Source organism: Leucopleurus acutus (genome assembly GCF_964270905.1).
Source record: "Leucopleurus acutus genome assembly, chromosome: 4".
Lineage (NCBI taxonomy): Eukaryota > Metazoa > Chordata > Mammalia > Artiodactyla > Delphinidae > Leucopleurus > Leucopleurus acutus.
This window is the reverse complement of record NC_139146.1, coordinates 60,945,059-60,960,340: the sequence shown is the minus strand read 5'-3', so window position 1 is coordinate 60,960,340 and position 15,282 is coordinate 60,945,059. Positions and strand designations below refer to the sequence as shown.

General features: G+C 36.0%; 1 pseudogene across 1 annotated transcript; it reads right to left on the bottom strand.

The window, feature by feature from the left end:
• Positions 1-1,351: 1,351 nt before the first annotated feature.
• LOC309961256 (large ribosomal subunit protein eL21-like) lies at positions 1,352-1,809 on the bottom strand (annotated as a pseudogene). Its single transcript has one exon. The product of its transcript is annotated as a large ribosomal subunit protein eL21-like (transcript).
• Positions 1,810-15,282: the final 13,473 nt, after the last annotated feature.

The window sequence follows — 15,282 nt, the reverse complement described above, 5'->3', positions numbered from 1 at the left end:
GCAGGAGCTTCCACCCGACCCTGGGCTTGTGAACCGAGATCCCACAAGCTGCATGGGGTGGCAAAAAAAAAAAAATTAAAAAATAAAATTAGACTAGGAAACTAACAGATATGTTAGAAAGAATGTAAAAATAAAAATATAGATGAATCACCAACCAGAAGGTACATCAGTACCACAATAGTAAAAAAGAGGAGGAGGGAAAAGAAAAAAGAAAAGGAGGGTGGGGAGAAGGCCTTGGCTGTGGAGGGCTTGGCCTAAGCAAGGGTGAGGTTTGGGCAGTGGGTGGGGCCCATGTTCAGGACCCAAAGGACTGGAAAAGGCTCTGGGGGCTTTGGCGGGTGAAGATTAGGCTGAAGGAACAGAAAGGGCCCAGGGGTGTCCCCAACCCCTGGTCTCAGAGGACAGGGGACCTCACCTGGGACTCAGCAGGCTTTCTGGGCTCGAGTGGGCAGGGCAATTGCCCTCTGCTTTTCTCCTGCTCCTCCTGGATGGCCCCTTCTACCTGCCTCTCCTGATCTCCCTGGCTTCAGGGTCACCAGTCCTGTCTGGCCTCCACTTCTCCTCCCCCCTCAGTCCCCCTACATCCTACCAGTTCACCCTGGGGTTCCTCTTGTCTTCTTGGGCATCAGAGTCCCCCACCAGCGGCCCTAGTTGTGGGGAGATGCTAACTCCACATCTTCCCACACCATCATCTTGACTCACTCCCAATTTTACTTAATTCTCATGCCTTGATTTCCTTGTCTAATTCCATTTGATTAATAACTCCAACACAATGCTAAATGGCAGTGAAAACAGTGGGCATGCTTGTCTTACTCCTGACTGTAGTGGAGAGATCTTAAACTTAAACCAAAGATCTTAACCAGAGATCTTAAACCAAAGATCTTAAACCAGAGATCTTAAACCAAAACTCTTTGCACACAGAAGGTTAGGTGTTTACTAATTGGCTTTGAGTAGGTAACTTATCCAAATATGATTGTTTGAGAATTTTATATATATTTCTGTTTCCTCTTTAATTGTCATAAACATAAATTTTACAACACACTTGTTGAAGCAAGAGATATATAAATGAGAACAGCATTCTCTAGTATTCCTATGTTCTTTTTTTTTATAAATAATATCTAGCAGTTTATTAACCAATGGAGTATATTGCACAACAAACTACCTCACATCTTTCAGGAAGAAAAACCACTGAATTTGAAAAGTAAAACGATGTCACCCACTGAATTCAGACACAATTAAAATATGTTTTAAACATTTGTTTTGGGGAGGGGGGTCACACACTCTTCTCAATTAAGAGAAACATTTATACAGTCCAGGTCTTTTATTTTCTTTACACGCATCATGCCATGAATTAATAGGGAATGGGTTCCAACAGTTCCAGCTCCTTTCCATTGGTTCTCATGAAGTGTGCTTCTCTGGGTGGAGCAGGCTGACACTTCAGTTGAACCCAAGTGCTTTTCTCTTTGGCTTGCTTCTTTTTCTGATCATTTTCCTTCACCCGTTTCAAGAAGATATCTCGGCTCTTAGAGTGCTTAATATGCTCGATACGCACATTAATTCTCTTGGCAAGAATCTTGCCCTTAACTTGTTTGGTTACAATGATGCCAACAGCATGCTGGGTAACATTGTAGACTCTCCCCGATTTGTCATGGTAACATTTGTGGGCATTCCTTTTTGAACAGTGCCCATTCCTTTGATATCTACAATATCACCTTTCTTGTAGATTCACATGTATGTGGCCAAAGGAACAACTCCATGTTTTCTAAAAGGCCTAGAGAACATGTAGTGGCTGCCCCTCCTCTTTCCCTTTTTTGTTGGTCATTTTGGCGAATTACTGGAATATGGCTGTTCTGGCCAAAAAGCTAGCATTCCTATTTTCTATAGTGATAATATCCTGAGCAAATTTTATATTACAAAAAGTCCAGGGTTCAAAATAGTTTAATATTAGTAAAAGAACCCTACAGGGAGACAGTTTACTGAAAAATGCTTTTCTCTCCCATAAAACCTAATGCTGACAATTGAACAAAGATGTTTGTGAAGGATAAAGCTTCATTAAACTACAAATACATTAATATCTAGCATACTATACGTGTAATAACTAGTTTCAAGTCTTTATAAGTACAAACTTAAATTTTGTTGCTTTGAAAGACATTACATTCACAACTTTGGACTGTAATTCTATTTTATTTTTATTCATTTTAATGCATATTACTTGCATAAAGTTTGGTAAATGCTGAAGTTTCATGATAATTTTACTCTGGTAGGTAGTCACGAGTTTTAGAGAAAACTCTCCATGTCCTCCAAAGGAAAGAGCTAAGGTTGGAATAAGAAACATACTCTCAAGGGAGTTCTGACTACCTGTATGCACATGAGTTACCTGGTGTGGACCCTGTCCTGCAGCCTTGGAATCTCCTTTTTACTGAGAGAGGAAGTAGATGTACAGCATGAAGAAGGATGCCCTTTGGAAATGTTAGTATATACAGTTAAGGACTACACACCCTTTGAGATGGTTCTTCTTATTTCTTAAGAGCTGTGAATTTTGAAAAATATGGGTGGATGAGAAATGATGTGGATTCAATGTGCTTCAGCTGTAGATTTTATGAAATTATATAGGCTGGAATTATGATGTACAGGACAAATCAGAAAATATGTCTGTAACATTTATATTAAAAAGACAGACACACTTATACAGATATTGATAAAATAAGGACACACTCAACACCAAATAAAGATGAAAAAAATCATTATTATGAAGATGTCAATGAAGACAACTGGCTGTATGGAATACTTAAGAAAACATGTTTAGCAATGAAGAAATGGCATGTTTTCTATTAAAGTCAGTGTATTTTAGTGACCTAAGGCCTAAGTTGTACCTGACAAAAGTGAAATGTCCTGAGGTCATGAGACTAACACTTTTTGCCTCTGCAAAATTTTACATCTACAAAAATAGCTTTCAGGTGAAAACCACAGCCTTTTCTAAACAAGCTACATATCAGAGTTGACATTTTCTGGAGAATCATAGAAATTTTAATTCACACATTCTAAAAATTATAAATCAAGCTTCCTTTGTAAATAATTTAATAATAATAAATAACTTGAAAATTTTACTCAGAGGCTACTTTATTATCATTCCACCATACTTTAGATATTTTGGAATCATTGACACATTTAACACATTTTTCTTTAAATTGTGAAGTAATAATCTTTTACTATCATTTATAACTTTAAAAATTCTTTCACTCCTATTAGTTTATTTAGGAAATACTCTAAACCTGCTATAGTGTCTCTTTTCCTGTGAAGAGAGAAATGTAGCTCTCAAATTTTTTTCTTGTGTTTGAGATTTCCCTAATGCCATTAATGTGTTTACTTAACATTTTAAAATTGTGAAATATACACACATTCAAAAGGATGTATATAATTATAATTATGGTTTAGAGAATAATGATAGAAACACCTTTATGCACAATTCCCAGTGTAAGAAAGAAAATGCTGGTGCATTTGAAGATTCTGTATGTGTTCTCTCCAATCCCATTCCATTCCTTCACTGCCAGAGGTGACTGATATACTGCTAATCATTGTGCTCTGTAGTGTTTCTAAGTGTCTGTGGGAAAAGGGTTCCATGGTAAAAGAGGGTTGGGAAACTCAATGGGTAGGCCAGATTTTATGGCAAGAGTTTGGGAATTCACAGAGCCCTAATGTGTTAACGAACATTTGAATCTATATAGAATTTTATTTTCATGGAACACATTTTACAAATTATTGATCTAAGTATTTTACCAAACTTTTGTGCAATTCGTAATGAACAGACAAGTACAGATATTTCCCTATAAGATTTGAAGGATATTTGATGGAAACTGAGTCTGTAAGGTAGATGAGTAATGCATCCACCAAAGGAGGAACTAAATGCAAACTCTCAGGTGCATAAAAGAGCAAAGATTTGTTTTTTTAAAAACATTTTTAGGGCTTCCCTGGTGGTGCAGTGGTTGGGAGTCTGCCTGCCAATGCAGGGGACACGGGTTCGTGCCCTGGTCTGGGAGGATCCCACATGCCGCGGAACGGCTGGGCCCGTGAGCCATGGCCGCTGGGCCTGTGCGTTCAGAGGCTGTGCTCTGCAGCGGGAGAGGCCACAGAAGTGAGAGGCCCGCGTACCGCAAAAAAAAAAAAAAAAAATTATTGGAGTATAGTTGATTTACAATGTTGTGTTAGTTGCAGTATCCACTCTATTTTTCTTTTTTAAGATTCTTTTCCCATATAGACCATAACATAGTACTGAGTAGAGTTCCCAGTGCTATACAGCAGGTTCTATTACTTATCTATTTTATATACAGTAGTGTATGCAAAGATTTATTTCTCATTCACAATACCCATCAGAGGTTTGCTAGGGGCTCTATTCTGGGTGGTCTTCACTTTGGGCTACTCTCACTTGGACAGTGCTGATCAAGACACTTCTCACAATTTACCTGGCAGAGCTTGTCAAATGTCTCCACCCAGAACAAGAGGGGCAGGAAATGCTATGTGGGAAATATTTGGGGACCAGAATTAGATCATTCTCAGAGGCTGAGGGGCAAGGCCACGAGTCTATGCAAAGGGCTGAGGCTGTTTGAAAGGTAAGAACATTCATTATATCATTCAGTTTGGAAAAAGCCTCAGACCTCACATGAATCAGATGAGGGGACATTAGGATGGCATTCAGGCTTGAGAATTCTTGTCTCTGATACCGACGAATGTGTCCAGTGCCTCAGAGATTGGGGTTTGAGTATGAATCAGAGTGTCATTTCACATATGCAGGTAAGACTGGGACAGAGCAATAAAGCACTTGAACAAATCCATAAAATGTTGTATAACTGGGCAGTTGATGTCTCCTGAATTATCGTGTGGAATTGGTAGGGTCACTCAGGAGAGCATGCCAATTAATGTTAGGATTAGGCCACTGTACAGAATGAGCAGGCTGTTTTTTCTGTGTCTACCCTTTTCTTTATTTCCTTTTTATGATTCTATATATGTGTATTATATGTATATATTAAACATTATGTATAATTTTTCTGAACGTGCTCACCCATCTCAGTTGTTACATATAATACATAATATAAAATATGTAACAATATTTAATATACTGTATAATAGAATATTTAGCTATATATATATATATATATATAATTTTTTAAGTCTAAAAATGCTTCTCCTGCGAATGACAAAGCTACTGTCTGACTTTGGACCAAAGGGTGAAAAATGAAACCTTGAAAACAGTATACACTTGAGTATAAATGTGATGGTGGCAGCAAAATTAACAGAAAAGAAAAAAAAATCTCAAAGGGAAGATGGGAAAGTAGAGTGAAAGAGCCTATACTATTTAAAAACTGTCCATCCATGATCCAAAAAAAAAAAAAAATGAAGCTTCTGTATTTTATTTCAACAAAGCTGAGGAAATTTCCTGTACAGAATTACCTTCTCCATCTCTAAGGATTTCCTTTACGTATCTGTTTGCATCCATCAGAACAGCATTTAGAGTTCTCAGACAGATAAGAATCTAACAGCTTTTAAGATAGTGCTTTTCAAACTTTTGATTCCTTATAAGTGAACTTACAAGTGGACTCTATGGTATCTTTATTTATTACTTTCAATGTTAAAATTTCTATTAAGTGAAGTGATGGATATTTTCTATCAGTCTGTGTTTAAGTGAACACAAATTATTATTTTTATTATTTTAATACTGCTGTTTTTGCTCATTTAGAAAGCATAGTATATTTATGATTGATGTCATTTAATTTCATTGAGATTCAACTGCCCTTTGAAAATACCCTTTTCTCAGCATATTAAAATGTCTATGCAGACAGGTAAACTAATATTTACATTGTTACAGGGCTGCTGTAACAAAAGGCCACAAACTTGGTAGCTTAAAACAACAGAGTTATTCTCTGATAGTTTGAGAGGGCAGAAGCCCTAAATCAATGTCAGCAAGACTGCTCCCTTTGAAGAATCTTGGAGATAATCTTTCCTTGTCTCTTCTAGTTTTTCGTGGCTCCAGCCATTCCTTGGTTTGAGGCCACACAACTCCACTCTTTGTCTCCACCTAATGTACACTTCTGTCTCCCTCAGTCTGTCTTTTCTTCTTATAAGGGCCCTTGTCATTGGATTAAAAACACCTGGATAATCCAAGATGATCTCATTTCAAGATACTTAATTGCATCTGCAAAGACTCTTTTCTTAAATAAGGGTCACAATCATAGGTTCCAGGTGGGCATATCTTTTGGCGGGGCTGCTATTCAACCCACTACAGGTACCAACCTAAATACACTGGACTTTGACTTTGTTCTATTACATTTAGATATTCCATTCACATTTGTATGGATACAGGCCAATTTTAGTTTTACATCATCCTCTCTTTGAAAAATTCTAGCTGTTAGTATTTGAATTCAATGATAAATTTTTATATACATATGTAAACAATTAGTTAATATATTTTCTTGTCTATTTCATAAATGCATAATAGACAAGTCACTTTCTTCTGAGCTTGCAGATAGGTTCTGTTTGCTTAGCATGATTACTGATGATGTTTGATATATTTTCCAAAATAGTCTACTCTGTAGAGTAGCTTTTCTCAGACATTTAAAAATAATTCCATATTATTTTATTTCCTCTTCCAAAGTCAAATATTTTTGAAGTCTTTTAAAAAAGTTATACAAAAGCTATAAAATATACAAATTGTTACAAAGAGCATTCCACTCCAACTCCCTATTTTTTAACATCTTTACTGGAGTATAATTGCTTTACAATGCTGTGTTAGTTTCTGCTGTATAACAAAGTGAATCAGCTATATGCATACGTATATCCCCTCCTTCTTGTGTCTCCCACCCACCCTCCATATCCCACCCCTCTAAGTGTTCACAAAGCACCGAGCTGATCTCCCTGTGCTATGCAGCTGCTTCCCACTAGCTATCTGTTTTATGTTTGGTAGTGTATATATGTCCATGCTACTCTCTCACTTAGTCCCAGCTTACCCTTCCCCCTCCCTGTGTCCTCAAGTCCATTCTCTACGTCTGCGTCTTTATTCCTGTCCTGACCCTAGGTTCATCAGAACCATTTTCTTTTCAGATTCCATATATATGTGTTAGCAGTCCTGTGAAGAGTCCAGACATTGGAGCCAGAAATCCTGGCTTCAATTGTTGGTTCCATTCTATGCTAACCATGTGACCTTAGGCTAGTTTCTTAACCTCACTTCTTACCTGTAAAATTACATAATGATTCTATCAATCCATGAGTCAGTGCTCTTTAAGTGTTTTAAGACAGTGGTAACATTCACTAAGCCCTCACTAAATACTCATTATAAATATTATAATGAAAATGATTATTATTTAATATATTATTATCATTATTATTAAGGACACTAGTTCCTAAAATCAAGAGATTGCAAACTTCCTTCTAAATAGTTCAGTTTTCTGTTAGAGCAGGTTCAAAATTATTTTGTAAGAAACCACTAGCTCTACAGGAGGTATTAACCTGGTTTCACTCTCAGAGGAATAGAATAGAATAGTCTTCTACTTAGAATAGTCTTCTACTTAGAATAGTCTTCTACTTAGAATAGTCTTCTACTCAGGACAGATTCACGGTGGGCAGCTCAGGTCCCTACCGTTCTCCATTGTCATCCAGTTGTCTCCATTGTCAGTTAAGGCTTTGCACTTAACCAATAACAGAGAAGAGCTACATTGTAGAAACTCATGAGTGAATACAGAATCAAACTCCCTGCCACATCCTATCTCTCAAAAGATTACAAAAGAGAAACAATTGGAAGGAAGTGTTTCCTGGAAGCTTGCTGCATCAAATGGTTCCTTATTAAGAATGTTAGTAGGAATTACACTTACATTTAATGCCACAGTGCTACTTTGAGAGAATCTCTGAGAGAAAAAAGGATCCTGAAGTTCTGAAGATGTTGTTCACTCCGTTACACAGGCTCTTCATTTTGAGAAACTTAAGAGACATTGTTTTCTGAGATTAATATCAGGAATAGTTGTGATTTTTCTGTGCAGCTGGCTTGGTATGTTTATCTTAAAGAGAGATTGAAACATATAATTTACTAGATTTTTCTCCCTACGTTGTCTGTTAAGAGCTTAGAGGCAAAATTGTGGTTAGCTCATGGCAAATGTATAGAACTTCACAGTATATAATTTTAATTAGTCTTATTTGTGGGTTGATTTTTTAAATTAATTTTTATTGAAGTATAGTTGCTTTACAATGTTGTGTTAGTTTCTGCTGTATAGCAAAGTGAATCAGCTATACATATACATATAGCCCCTCTTTTTTGGATTTCCTCTTCTTTGGATTTCCTTCCCATTTAGGTCATCACAGAGCAGTGAGTAGAGTTCCCTGTGCTATACAGCAGGTTCTCATTAGTTATCTATTTTATACATAGTAGTGTATATACGTCCATCCCAATCTCCCAAGCCATCCCACCTCCCTTTCCCCTCCCCCACTCCACCCCGATATCCATATGTCCATTCTTTACTGTAGGTTGATTTTTTTCTTTTGTTTTTGTTTTGTTTTTTTCAGTACGTGGGCCTCTCACTGCTGTGGCCTCTCCTGCTGCGGAGCACAGGCTCCGGACACGCAGGCCCAGCGGCCATGGCTCACGGGCCCAGCCGCTCCGCGGCATGTGGGATCCTCCCGGACCGGGGCACGAACCCGTGTCCGCTACCTCGGCAGGCGGACTCTCAACCACTGCGCCACCAGGGAAGCCCCTGTAGGTTGATTTTTATCTTTTGCTTTGTCTTGTGTTTGCCCAATTATTCTCACTTTATTAAATTTATTCTCCTTAACTGTACTGTGTATTTCTTTTAAAGTCACCTGAAATTGTTTTTGGAACAAAGTGGGTTAGTAATTAATAACTGTATCATTTATAGGGGAAATTGTAATTCCTCTTTATATCTTCATAGATCCTTCAAACATCATGGTATGTGAATCATAAACTGATAATTAACAGAAATATTTAAATGACAAACTGAGAAAGTTTAAGGTATGTTGGGGAAAGATGCAACTCTAATTTATAGGCTATTATAAAAACAGTGAAAGATGCTGACTTTTTTGTTTATCAAATGTTAAATATTTATAGATGTTAAAAAGTTATTCATATGAAATATCTTAAACTGCTTTGAAATAAAATGAAAGGACAAAACCTACATATTAGTGATGTTTGGGTTTTCCTTTCATAAAACTTTATTTCTTCAAAGCATAGAAATTGTTTCCATACACTGAAAATTCTTCTATAGATGACTACTTAGGAAAAAAATTCTACATGCCATATGGTAAAAATATATAGGGTAAAACAATTTGTTAGAGAAATTACTTTTCTTTTATGAAGTATGTCTCTTCGATTAGATTTTGTAGTGCATGATTTAGGATTTAGGTTAGTAGAGGAGATAGGTTAAAATTTGCATGATAACAAGAATATTTTATGAAAAGCCAGTGAGTATAGAGTTATGTTTTCTTCAGGTTAAAATTTGCATGATAACAAGAATATTTTATGAAAAACCAGTGAGTATAGAGTTATGTTTTCTTCTTTTCTATTTTGACAAAATGCTAAATTAAAAAACTCAAGAAGATGTGCCTTATCAGAACCGTAATTATATAAAGTGGCTATGATAGTCTTCCTCAATAAATTATGGGTGGATATTACTTCTAAAAAAATACATGACAAGTTAATCATTAGAGAAAAAGGTAGTTTCTCGTGTTAACGTACATTTCTCAAAAGAAATGATCTTTTAGATCTTGCTCTTTACGCACTCAGAAGCGACAAGCATTTGTTACATATGCTCAGCTGACAATGAGGCTGTCTCTAATGAAAAGAATTGGATTAATTTAGTTATAAAGAGATTTACATTTTGTGGTTTCTAACATGTCTTTTGGAGATTAATGAATAAGAAATGAGATAAGAAAGCCCTTCAGAAGCAACTATTGCTGAATATGGTAGAAAAATTGCTCTTGGCTGGAAGATGAATCAAGTTTCTGTCAGGTAAAGCCAGGGAAAATTCTCTTGTGTTATGAACTAATGTTACCCGAGAGGGAATATTATGCAAGATGTATGATATTGCTTTCTCCTTCTCCCAGAAGCCAGGTGGTTGTGCACTAAAGCAATGTAACAAGATTTCTATACCTTCACTTTATTTATTTACTAGTTTAGCCATGATTCTAAAAACAATATTGTCTGATCTTGCCTGTCCACACAGCTTCTTCTAGAAAGTTTTCACTAATTAAAATTGGTTATTACATCTTTTATAACAATGATAAAATTCAATTTACTGAAATTATTTGCTTTACTCTATTTTTTTCTGATTAAAATATATACTAGCGAGCAAAATATAGCTAATCTAAATTCAAAGAATATGTATTTTGTTATTTTGTCTGCTTACAACCTTTTAAGTACGTACTCTTCTGTCAACCAAAATCTTAATTTCTCTGTCTTCAATAGCCTTTATATTCAGCATATATTACCACAAAATAACAAAACTGTAATTCTGTCTAATTCTAAAGCTATGTGGGGATTTCACTAATATTTTGCCAAGCACAACAGTTGCAATAAAAATCAACTTACTGTGAAAACTCATCCCAAGAAAAATATTTAAGTTGCCTAGACGACTTAAGTATTCTAGAATGCACAAGCGTGAGAAAGCAAGCACCCATTACGAACAGCTAGGAAATTTTTCAGGCCTTACCAGAGCAATTTAATGTGCTCCTTCAGTGTTCTGAAATGAAACTCCTTGAGAAAATCTGGAAGACCTTTGGATACTTGTAATAGCTGATACAATAGTGGTGCTTCAGGAGAAAAAAAGAGGAAATGCAGGATTCAAGCACCTTTTATTGTCAAAACAGATAAAACTGATTACAATTAGGTCGTCTCATTTTTGCCTAAAGCCCTGGAATGGCATCCCACTGCACTTCCAATAAAACTTCCAACAGAACCCGTGTTGTTTACAAGGTTTTCTACCCTGCTGCGTGCCTTCCACTAACCTTCCATTCAGCCCTCATTGTGGAGCCCTCCCCCTTACACTCACTCAGCTTTGTTCAGGTCATCCTGGGCTTCTTTCTATTCCTCTACTGCAGGTGAATTTTTAATCAAATCTCAATTTTATTTTAGATATGGAAAGCCTTAGAATTAGGAATATTTTAATGCCAATCTATTTCTTCCTTTCTCCTGGTGTTTCATAAGTACTTATGTCGAATTAAATTCTTTATATTAAACAATACAAGAAGTAAATAAGTCCTTAAAAATGTGAGTCAAGGAGTAAAGAGTGGGGTAATATGGCTGAAACCTAATCATATACTGTTTATGTTCTAAAGCTGAATTTATGAGCATGACTTTTCCTTTGTTTCCGGGAGGTAGCTGATAGAGACTCAGATGTTTTTCTTAAAACTGTTTACAGCCATAGCAACCACTGGGATATGATTTCTCATATACTTTCCCCACATAGCACTGTCACCCATGACTTCTTCCCTACTGATGCTGTTTTAGATTGTTTTTCTTAATAGAGTGACTTCTCCCTTGAGCTAAGAAAAACTTTTGAAACCATATAACAAGCATTTCAGTTTGTAAATACTGAAGGAACTATGTTTGACAAGACTCCACAAAAACTATGGCTTAATATTCTCTCTACAGTGGGCATAATAATTATAGAAAATCTCTCTCTCCCCAGTATTCAAAATTTTCATTTGTAGCCCAAAATACTTAAAGCATAGAAAATAAAATATTGGTTTCCATGGAATTATTACATCTATTTTCATGCTAATATAATTAAAATATAACTGGATTCATTATAAATGTATAGTTTAAAGTGATTTGCTTATGGAAGTGAGATGTCTTATTTGACAATGAGTAAACTCTGTATTTCCAAGTTGGTAATTTCTTTTTATATTTTAGCATTGTGACAAAGAAAGAGTTTATGTATCCAGAGAGATAAAATTAAATAAGACAAATATGAAAACAGATTTGTTTTGTTCCACAGAGAAAAATAAGTTAGAAAGATTTATTCTAGCATTGGATGTATTTTTACATATATTATAATCCAATATAAGCTTACTTAGATCATTTGAGGATTTGTTTTTGCCTGTTTCATACCAGCCATGTTATCTTTGAGCAGTGGTTCTCAAATTGAGTGCACATCAGAATCACCAAGAAGGCTTATTAAAACATGGATCTCTGGGGTCCGCCTCCAGAGTTTCTGAATCTCTGGGTCTAGGGTAGGGCTCAAGAACTGCATTTCCAACAGCTTCTCAGGAGACATTGCTGCTGCTGGTCCAGAGACCACAGTTTGAGAAAGTCATCATGCATCAATCACTTCATTTCTTTTCCTCATCTAGTTCATCTATGAAATAATGGTGTTAAACTAAATGGCCATTCAACATGACTTAAATGTGTCAAATGTTTGCTAATCATGGTCCCTGCCTTTGGGGAGAACATGGAGAAGAAAGTGACTGATCCTGCCTGTGGTAGAAAAATCTGGGGACACTTGATAGAGGAGATGAATTCAAAACCCATAAAACTTGTTGTAAAAAGTTAAAACATAAAGAAATACATTTAGAAAAATATTACCTCCTGTCCTCCATCCCCACTCCAACCCCACCTAATTCCCACTTCATAGATATAGCAATGTTAATAATTTGATATGAATCTGCCCAAATGTCTCCAAGTTATCCAGCCTTCTGGGATGATTCATTAAATATTCATATACAATAGAGCAAATGTTTCCACATATTTTCTAGGATCCTCAGATATATAGGGAATGCTTTACTATCACCTCGAGCTCTAAATTCCTGATATAGATTCCATTCTTATTCCTCACTCTTAGTTCGCCATCCTTGACTGCAGTCTTCTTCACCCTGCATTGCTTAATGCGCAGACACCTTTATGCCATCCTCCCCCAAAGCACCACACATCCAAGGCTGTTGTGTATAACCGACTTATACTAAATATTTTGAGTTCACAGAGGTTAATTATAGCACTGAAAAGAAGATTGTACTCAAGATATCAGAGATCTGTAGTGACACCAACCTATCCAGTACCGCAACAAGTATGTGAAGACACACAGGAATTGACAACAAAGTATAACTAGGGTCAATGAAAAAGTTGTGGTTTGCTCTCTAGATTAAAGAAAAATTAAGAACATAAGCTGTTAGAGGTTAGTTCTTAATTTTATCTAATTCACATCTCTGAGTTTTGTTGTTGTTTTGTTTTGTTTTGTTTTGGCTGAGGAAAATATGGGTCAGAATTTTTGTGACTTGTGATGGATTAAAGTTGAAAATTGCAGGACAAATATAAGAATAAAATGGTATTATAAAGCAGCAGTTCTTAACTGTTGGGATGTTCTCTTCTGCTGAACTATGGTTTTCCTCAAAGTAATCCAAATATGTAGATAGACATATAGATTTGAAAGCTCCTCAAAAAATGCTGCTTTAACAGGGCTTATTTCTGACTATGTGTACTAATAATGCACTATATAAATAATTAGGCACTGGAACATCATAGAAATAATTATAACCTGCAGCTAAGGTGGTTCATCACATGATGAAAGAAAAAGATCACCTTGGATTTTGCAAGGCATTTTTTTGGTTATAAAAATAGACCATTTCTAATACCTGCACATAATGTAATGAGAAGACTGCTATGCTTTGGGGTTAAGTCTCCACAGATTCAACTGCTTCAAAAAGGTTTAGGATTCTCTGGATTCAATTTTATACTCTAAAATCCAATCTCTTCAGAATATTTCCCCTTTCATGAGACTGATCCCTCAAAGTTGCTGTTAGCCTGGAAGAATCTATAGAGATTTTTTAAAAAATGGACTTCACTTTGGCTAGCACATAATATTTCTTCTAAGGTGTCAAACCAATACATTATTTCCTTTGCCAAAAATACATATGTTTTTTGGTTTTATAAATTTATTTATTTATTTTTGGCTGTGTTGGGTCTTCTTTGCTGCACGGGGGCTTTCTCTAGCTGCAGTGAGTGGGGGCTACTCTTCGTTGTGGTGTGCAGGCTTCTTATTGCAGTGGCTTCTCTTGTCTTGGAGCATGGGCTTTAGGTGCGTGGGCTTCAGTAGTTGTGTCATGTGGGCTCAGTAGTTGTGGCTCATGGCTCTAGAGTGCAGGCTCAGTAGTTGTGGCGCATGGGTTTAGTTGCTCTGCGACATGGGGGATCTTCCAGACCAGGGCTTGAACCCGTGTCCCCTGGATTGGCAGGCAGATTCTTAACCACTGCACCACTAGGGAAGTCCAAAAATTACATATGTTTTTGTTCCTGATTATTTCTTAAATCATTTGTGTAAAAAGAATTCAATTATGAAAATAAAAATATTGCTTACCCTAAGGCTTTATTTCTCCTCATACTACATTTTATTTCACTTTTAAAACATCTTTATTGAGATACAATTTACATGCCATAAAATTCACCAAAGTGTACAGTTTAATGGATTTTAGTATATTCAGAGTTGTGCTATCATCAACACAATCTAAGTTTAAAACATTTTCATCACTCAAAAAAGAAACCCTATACTCATTATTTGTCACTCTCTGTTGTCACCCTCTCCCCCTTCCTTCCTCTCCAGCCATAAACAAACATTAATTTACATTCTGTCCCCATGGATTTGCCTATTGAGGATATAACTACAAACATACAATGCGTGACTGGCTTGCTTCATTTAGCAGAGCGTTTCCAAATTTCATCAGTGTTGTAGCATATATCAATATATTATTCCTTCTATTGAAGATAATGTTTAATTTACCCATTCATCAGTTGATGGACATTTGAGTTGCTTTTACTTTTTGACATTATGAATAATGCTGCTTTGAACATTTGTGTACAAGTGTTCTTGCATTAAAATGTTTTTATTTCTCTTGCATATGTACGTAAAAGTAGAATTGTTGGATCATATACTAACTCTGTGTTTAGGCTTTGTAGGAACTGCCAAACTGTTTTCCAAAGTATCTGCGCAATTTTACATTCTGATAAACAATGTATAAAGATTCCATTTTATTCACACACTCACCAACAATTGTTATTGTGTCTCTTTTTGATTATGGCCACCCTAGTGGATGTGCAGTGGTAACTCATTGTGGTTTTGATTTGCATCTCTCTAACATGCTTACAGGTCATTTGTATATCTTCTTTGGAGAAATTCCGTTTAGATACTTTGCTCATTTTCTAATTGGGTTGTATTTTTAATTCATAATAGTTCTTCATATAGTATACATACAAGTCCCTTATCACATACACGATTTGTATAAGTTTATTTCATTCTGTGG